The 7926-nt window shown below is 39.5% G+C and overlaps 1 non-coding gene across 1 annotated transcript; it reads left to right on the top strand.

Annotated features, from left to right (window-relative positions):
* The first annotated feature begins 7336 nt into the window (after positions 1-7336).
* Positions 7337-7455, top strand: LOC114115101 (5S ribosomal RNA). Its single transcript, XR_003589598.1, has one exon. It is a non-coding gene; the product is annotated as a 5S ribosomal RNA (ribosomal RNA).
* The last annotated feature ends 471 nt before the right edge of the window (positions 7456-7926 follow it).

Genomic DNA, 7926 nt, shown 5'->3' with positions numbered 1-7926 from the left:
ATTTACTTCTTTTTCTTCTTTGATTGCTGTAGCTAAGACTTCCAAAACTATGTTGAATAAAAGTGGCAAAGCAGATAGAAGAAGTAAGAACTACAATCCTGCAGTGGCTAGAATGAAAACCACAACACAGAAGGTTAATCAGAATGAAGAAGCAGAGTGTTAGTTCCCGAGATGAAGGGACAAGATGAAACCCCAGAGGGAGATTCTGGTTCAAGTTGGCAGAGTAGAAGAACCTGTGCTCCTCTCCTCCTTTGCAAACACCAAAATTGCAACTAGTTGTTGAACAGCCATTGACAGGAGGATGCTGAAACCCAGCAAAAAAGATACCATACATCCAAAGACAAAGAGGAAACTGCAACGAGATGGTAGAAGGGATGCAAACACAATAAAATAAAATCCTATACCCACTGAGTGGGCAACTCACAACCTGGAGAACCATATAATACCAACGAATCTCACTGTTATGAAGGTTCTGAGCCTCATATCAGGCTTCCCAGCCTGGGAAACTGGCAAAGGAATTGGAAATCCCCAAGAAGTCTGACTTTGAAGGCCAGTGGGATTTGATTTTAGGACTTCCACAGGACTGGGGGAAACAGAGACTCATTCTTGGATGGCACATACAAAATCTTGTGCACACTTAGACCCAAGGGAAAGGAGCAGTGATCCCACAGGAGACTGAACTGGACTTACCTGCTAGTGTTGGAGGGTCTACAGTGGAGGAGTGGGGTGACAATGGCTCACTCCGGATGGGGGCACTGGCAGCAGCGGTCCTGGAAAGAACTCCATGGCATAAGTCCTCTTGGAGGTCACTGTTAACCCTATTATAGAGTCCCCATAGACCCCAGGGCTGCATCCCCATAGGCCAAACAACTAACAGGAAGGGAAAGCACCACCACCCATCAGCAGATTTTTAGATTTAAGTTTTATTGAGCTTGGCTCTGCCCACCAATGCCCTGTTTTCCCCACCACCAGTGCCTCCCATCAGGAAGCTTATACAAGCCTCTTAGCCTCATCCATCAGAGGGCAGCAGCAGAAGAAAGAAGAACCACAATTCCACAGTGGCTAGAATCAAAATGACACCACAGAAAGTTAACCAGGATGAAGAAAACATAGGGTTTTGTCCCAGATGAAAGGGCAAGATAAAACTCTAGACAAACAACCAAATGGAGATAGGCAACCTTCCAGAAATAGAAATCAGAACAATGATAGTGAAGATGATCCAAGATTTGGGGAAAAGAATGGAGGCAAGAAATAATTACCAATGACCTAGAAAACTAAAGAACAAACAGAGATGAACAATACACTAGAAGGAATCAATTAGCAGAATAAATGATGCAGAAGAATGGATAAGTGACCTGGAGGGAAGAATGGTGGAAATCACTGCTGCAGAACAGGATGTAGAAAAATGAATGGAAAAAAAAAAAGACAGCCTAAGAGACCTCTGGAACATTAAATGCACTAACATTCGCATTATAGGGGTTCCAGAAGAAGAGAGAGAAATGACCTGAGAAAACATTGAAGAAATAATACCTGAAAACTTCCCTAATATGGGAAAGGAAATAGCCAACCAAGTCCAGGAAGCATAGAGTGTCTCAGGCAGGATAAACCCAAGGAGGAACACACCAAGACACAGAGTAATCAAATGAAGGAAAATTAAAGACAAAGATAAAGTATTAAAAGCAAGAAGGGGAAAACAACAAATAACATAAAAGGGAACATCCATAAGGTTATCAACTGATTTCTCAACAGAAACTGTACGACTCAGAAGGGAATGGCATGATACACTTAAAGTAATGAAAAAGAAGAACCTATAGCCAAGAATATTCTAACCAGCAAGACGCTTGTTCAAATTTGACAGAGAAATCAAAAGTTTTACAAACAAGCAAAAGTTAAGAGAATTCAGCACCACCAAACAAGCTTTACAACAAGTTCTAAAGGACCTCCTCTAGGCAGAAAATGCAAGCCTAGGAAAAGACCTACACAAAATAAACCCAAAACAATTTAGAAAATGTTAATATGATCATACATATCGATAATTACCTTAACTGGAAATGAATTAAATTCACAAACCACTGGGCAAAGACTGGCTAGGCAGATGAAAACATGTGCATATATATAATAATTTTCCTTCCACTTACCACATCATTCCACTTAACCCCCAAATTGTATATAATTATTTTATATTGTTAGGTTAATCATGTTTCCTTTATGGCTTGCAATTGTAATTATATTTTATATTTTGTCCAGCTATTGATTGTGAAAAGTGGTAAAGATCTTTTACTATTGTGATTATGTCAGTATTATTCACTTAATATCATGGTATCATGATTGGTCAACAGAAAACAATAGAAAAAATAAAATTAAAGTGGTGAGAGTTGACATTCTTGTCTTTTTCCTGATCTTAGAGGAAATACTTTCAGCTTTTCACTATTGAGTATGATGCTAGCTGTAGGTTTGTCATATATGATCTTTATTATGTGGAGGTATGTACACTCTATGCCCACTTTTTAGAGAGATTTTACCATAACTTGGTGCTGAATTTTGTCAAAAGCTTTTTCTGTATTTATTGAGATGATCATATGGTTTTTATTCTTCAATTTGGTGATATAGTGTAACACATTGATTGATTGGCACATGTTGAAAAATGCTTGCATCCCTGGGCTTTCCCTGTGGTTCAGTTGGTAAAGTATCTGCCCACAATGCAGGAGACCTGGGTTTGATCCCTGGGTTGGGAAGATACCCTGGAGAAGGGAAAGGCTACCCACTCCAGTATTCTGGCCTGGAGAATTCCATGGACTGTATAAACCCATGGGGCCCGCAAAGAGTCAGACACAACTGAGTGACTTTCACTTTCTCACTGGGATGAATCCCGCTTAATTATGGTGCATAATCTTTTTATTGTACTGTTGGATTCTGTTTGTTAGTATTTTATTGAGGATTTTTGCATCTTTGTTCATCACTGTAATTTGTGTGTGTGTGTGTGTATGTGTGTGTGTGTGTGGTATGTTTGTCTAGTTATGGTATCAGGGTGGTTGTGGCCTTATAAAATTAGTTTGAAAGTTTTCCTTCCTCTCCAATTTTTTGGGCACAATTTCACAAGGATAGGTGTTAACTATTCTCTAAATGTTTGCTAAAATTCACCTGTGAAGCCATCTGGTCCCGGACTTTTGTCTGTTGGGAGGTTTTTAATCACAGTTAAAATTTCAGTGCTTGTGATTTGTCAGTTCATATGTTTTATTTCTTCTTGGTTCAGTCTAGGGAGACTGTACCTTTCTAATAATTTGTCCATTTCTTCCAGGTTGTCCAATTTTTTTGTCATACAGTTGTTAATAGTAGTCTCTTATGATCCTTGGTTTTGGATTGATGCTTTTGAACTGTGATATTGGAGAAGACTCTTGAAAGTCTCTTGGAATGCAAGGAGATCAAAGCAGTCAATCCTGAAGGAAGTCAATCCTGAATAGTCATTGGAAAGACTGATGCTGAAGCTGAAACTGTAATACTTTGGCCACCTGATGCAAAGAACTGACTCATTGGAAAAGACAATGATGATGGGAAAGATTGAAGGCAGGAGGAGAAGGGAGTGACAGAGGATGTGATGGTTGGATGGCATCACCAACTTGATGGACTTGAGTAAGAGCAAGCTTTGGGAGTTGGTGATGGACAGAGAAGCCTGGCATGCTGTAGTCCACGGGGTCGCAAAAAGTCAGACATGACTGAGCGACTGAACTGATCCTTGGTATTTTCATGGAGTCAGTAACTTCTCCTTTTTCATTTCTAATTTTATTGATTTGAGTCTTCTCCATTTTTTCCCCTTGATGATTCTGGCTTAAGATTTATCAATTTTGTTTAAAATTTCAAAGATCCAGCTTTTAGTTTCATTGCATTTTTTTTTCTTTGTCCCTATTTCATTTATTTATGCTCTGCTGCTTATGATTTCTTTCCTTTTTACTGACTCTGGGTTTTGTTTTTCTATCTCTAATTGTTAAAACAATTAGATGTAAACAAAAAACCACATAAAACAGTTTAGGTGTAAGGTTAGGCTGTTTACTTGAGACTTTTCTTGTTTCTTGAAAAAAGATTAAGTATTGCTACAAACTTCACTCAGAATTGCTTTGCTGCATCAGAGAGTTTTCAGATCATTGTGCTTTCATTTTTCTCTAGATATTTTTTGATTTCCTCTTCATTCTTTTCAGTGACCCATTGGTTATTTAGTAGCATATTGTGCAGCCTCTACATGTTTGTGTTTTTTTTATAGTTTTTCTTCTTGTGGTTTATTTTTAAAGTCATAATGTTGTCATTGGAGAAGATGCTTGATATGATTTCAATTTTCTTAAATTTACCAAGGCTCATCTTGTGGCCCAGCAGGTGGTCAGTCCTGGAGAATGTATAGTGTGCTACTTTTGGATGGAGTCCTCAGTTATGTCAAACTGATCTAAAGTGTAATTTAAGGCCTCTGTTTCCATATTAATTTTCTGTCTGGATGATCTGTCCATTGATGAGAGTTGGGTGTTAAAGTTCCCACTATTATTGTGTTACTCTTGACTTCTCCCTTTATGGTTATTAGAATTTGCTTACATATTGAAGTATTCCTATGTTGGTTGTATATATATTTGTTACATCTTCTTCTTGAACTGAACTCTTGATCATTACGTAGTGTCCTTGTCTCTTATAGCAGTCTAAGTTTTAAAATCTATTTTGTCAGATACAAGTATCACTACTCAAGCTTTCTTTTAATTTCCATTTGTATGGAATACTTTCTTCCATACCATTACTTTCAATCTGTAAGTGTCCCTAGGTCTGAGGTGAGTCTCTTATAGACAGTGTATGTATGTGTATATATATATAAGGATTTTATATGTACATATATATATGTATATGTAAAATCTTGCTTTTGTATCCACCCAGCCAGTTTGTGTCTTTTGGTTGGTGAACTTAATCTATTTATATTTAAGGTAATTATTGATATATATGATCCTATTGGGCTTCACATGTGGCTCCCTGGTTAAAAAAGTTGCCTGACAAGCAGGAGATGTGGATTCAATCCCTGGGTCAGGAAGAGTCTCTGGAGAAGGAAATGGCAATCCACTCCAGTATGCTTGCCTGGGAAGTCTCTTGGGGAGAGGAGCCTGGTGGGCTACCGGGTTGCAAAATAATCAGACACGACTTAGTGACTAAAGGAGGAGTAACAACAGTAATCCTATTACCATTTTCTTAATTGTTTTGGATTTATGTTTTGTAGATTTTTCCTTCTCTGTGTTTCCTGCCTAAAGATGTTCTTTTAGCATTTGTTGCAAAAATATCTTGGTGATGCTGAATTCTCTTAACTTCTGCTTTTTTGTCTCTAAAACTTTTGATTTCTCTCTCAAATTTGAACAAGAGTCTTGCTGGTTAGAATGTTCTTGGCTATAGGTTCTTCCTTTTCATTACTTTAAATGTATCATGCCATTCCCTTCTGACTTGTACAGTTTCTGTTGAGAAATCAGTTGATAACCTTATGGGTGTTCCCTTGTATGTTATTTGTTGTTTTCCCCTTGTTGCTTTTAATATTTTATCTTTGTCTTTACTTTTAATCAGTTTGACTACTATGTGTCTGCATGTGTTTCTCTATGGTTTTATCCTGTCTGAGACTCTCTGTGCTTCCTGGACTTGGTCAACTATTTCTTTCCCATATTACAGATGTTTTCATCTATTATCTCTTCAAATATTTTCTTGGGTCCTTTCTTTCCCTTTTCTCCTTCTGGGACCCCTATAATGTGAATATTGCTGTGTTTAATGTTGTCCTAGAGGTCTCTTAGGCTGTCTTCATTTCATTTCATTTTTTTTTTTTTTAACATTCTGTTTTGTGGCAGTGATTTTCATCATTTTGTCTTTTAACTCATTTATCTGCTCTGTCTCAGTTATTCTGCTGTTTATTCCTTCTAGTGTATTGTTCATCTCTGTTTGTTTTGTAGTTCTTCTAGGTTACTGGTAGACATTTCTTTCACCTTCTCCATTATTTTTGTAATATCCGGGATCATTTTCATTATCATTATTCTGAATCTTTTCCTAGAATGCTGCCTAGCTCCACTTTATTTAGCCGTTTTTTTGGGGATTTTTACCTTGTTCCTCCATCTGGGACAGAATCCTTTTTATTTTGATTAGCTCTCTATGATTGTGGGTTTTGTCCTGAAGCCTGTGGGATTGTGGTTTTTCTTGCTTCTTCTGTCTGCCCTCTGGTGGATGAAGCTAAGAGGCTTATATACATTTCCTGATGGGAGGGACTGGCTGTGGAGAAAACTGGGTCTTGCCTTGGTACTCAGTAAAACTTTGATTTGATTATCTGCTGATGGGTGGGGCTGTGCTCCCTCCCTGTTGGTTGTTTGGCTCATGCCAGTGGTTACCTCCCAGGAGTGCTGCTGCCAGTGCCCTGCTGCAAGTTACTGTTGACTCATGCTGCCACAGGAGACCCTCTAAGACTGTCAGGGAGGTCTTTTTCAGTCTCCTGCAGGGTCACTGCTCCTTTCCTCTGAGTCCTGTTGTGGACAAGGTTTTGTTTCTACCCTCCAAGAGTGGAATCTCTGTTTTCCCCAGGCCTGTGGAAGTCATGCAATCAAATCCCACTGGCCTTCAAGGTAAGTCAGACTCTCTGGGGATCCCTAGTTTCTTTGCTGGATCCCCAGGCTGGGAAGCCGTACTTGAACCTTCACAGCAGAAACATGTGAACCTTCACAACAGTGAGAGAACCTCTTTGGTTTATTTTTCTCCAGTTTGTGGGCTGCCTGCCCAGTGGGTGTGTGATTTGACTTTATCATGATTGTGCCCTTCTACGGTCTTGTTGAAGCTTCTTTTTTCCCTTGGACATGGGTATCTTTTTCTGGTAGGTTCCAGCACCCTCATGTCAATGACTCTTCAACAGCTAGTTGTGATTTTGGTGCTCTCACAGGAGATGAGTGCACATCCTTCTACTATGTAATCTTGAATAAATCTGTTTTTGTGGTTTTGATTGGCATTTCACTCATGGTTAGTGATGTTCAACATTTTTTCTTGTACTTACTGGCCATTTGTACAAATTTGGAGAAATGTCTATGCAAGTCCTTTGCCCATTTTAAAAATTGAGTTTTCCCCCCTCCTTTACCCTTTTTTTCTTGTGTTTCTTTTGCAGAGAAGAAACAAACTCTGACTCCATGTTGTAAACTGTTTGTTTTCATTGCTTTTGTTATTATAATCATACCTAATTGCCTGCCTCAGAAGACCCTGACCTGTTACCTGAACGTAAACTAAAGTGCCTTTGTTCAGCTCAGAGAGAGATAATCTGACCCTGCCCACCTGTGAATAGAAGACATTAACACACCCCAAAATCTATGGCCATACCATCCTGAACGCACCCGATCTCTTCCGATCTCAGAAGCTAAGCAGGGTCGGGCCTGGTTAGTACTTGGGCGGGAGACCGCCTGGGAATATCGGGTGCTGTAGGCTTTGGGGGCTTCCCTGATGGCTCAGAGGTTAAAGCGTCTGCCTACAATGTGGGAGACCTGAGTTCAATCCCTGGGTTGGGAAGATCCCTTGGAGAAGGAAATGGTAACCCACTGCAGTATTCTTGCCTGGAGAATCCCATGGACAGAGAAGCCTGGTAGGCTGTAGTCCACGGGGTCACAAAGAGTCAGACATGACAGCAACTTCACTTCAACTTCCAAAGACTAGAAATGTTTTGCAAGACGGAAGATCCTTTCACTTTACTTCCCCACTGCCTCTCCCTCTCTATTCTGCCTTTTGACTTTGGTTCCTTATAGCCTCTCTTTTTGGCCCTGCAAAAGAACGTGGCTTCCAAACCCCAACAAGATGGTTACTTTGAGATATTAGTCTACCATCTTCTCTGTCAGCTGGTCCAAATAAAGTCGTATGCCTTCTCTCAACACCTTGTCCCTTGGGTTTATTGGCCTCTTGTGC

Source organism: Ovis aries, chromosome 5, assembly GCF_016772045.2.
Source record: "Ovis aries strain OAR_USU_Benz2616 breed Rambouillet chromosome 5, ARS-UI_Ramb_v3.0, whole genome shotgun sequence".
NCBI lineage: Eukaryota > Metazoa > Chordata > Mammalia > Artiodactyla > Bovidae > Ovis > Ovis aries.
The sequence above is the reverse complement of the archived record's forward strand: the minus strand, read 5'-3'. Positions and strand labels throughout refer to the sequence as shown.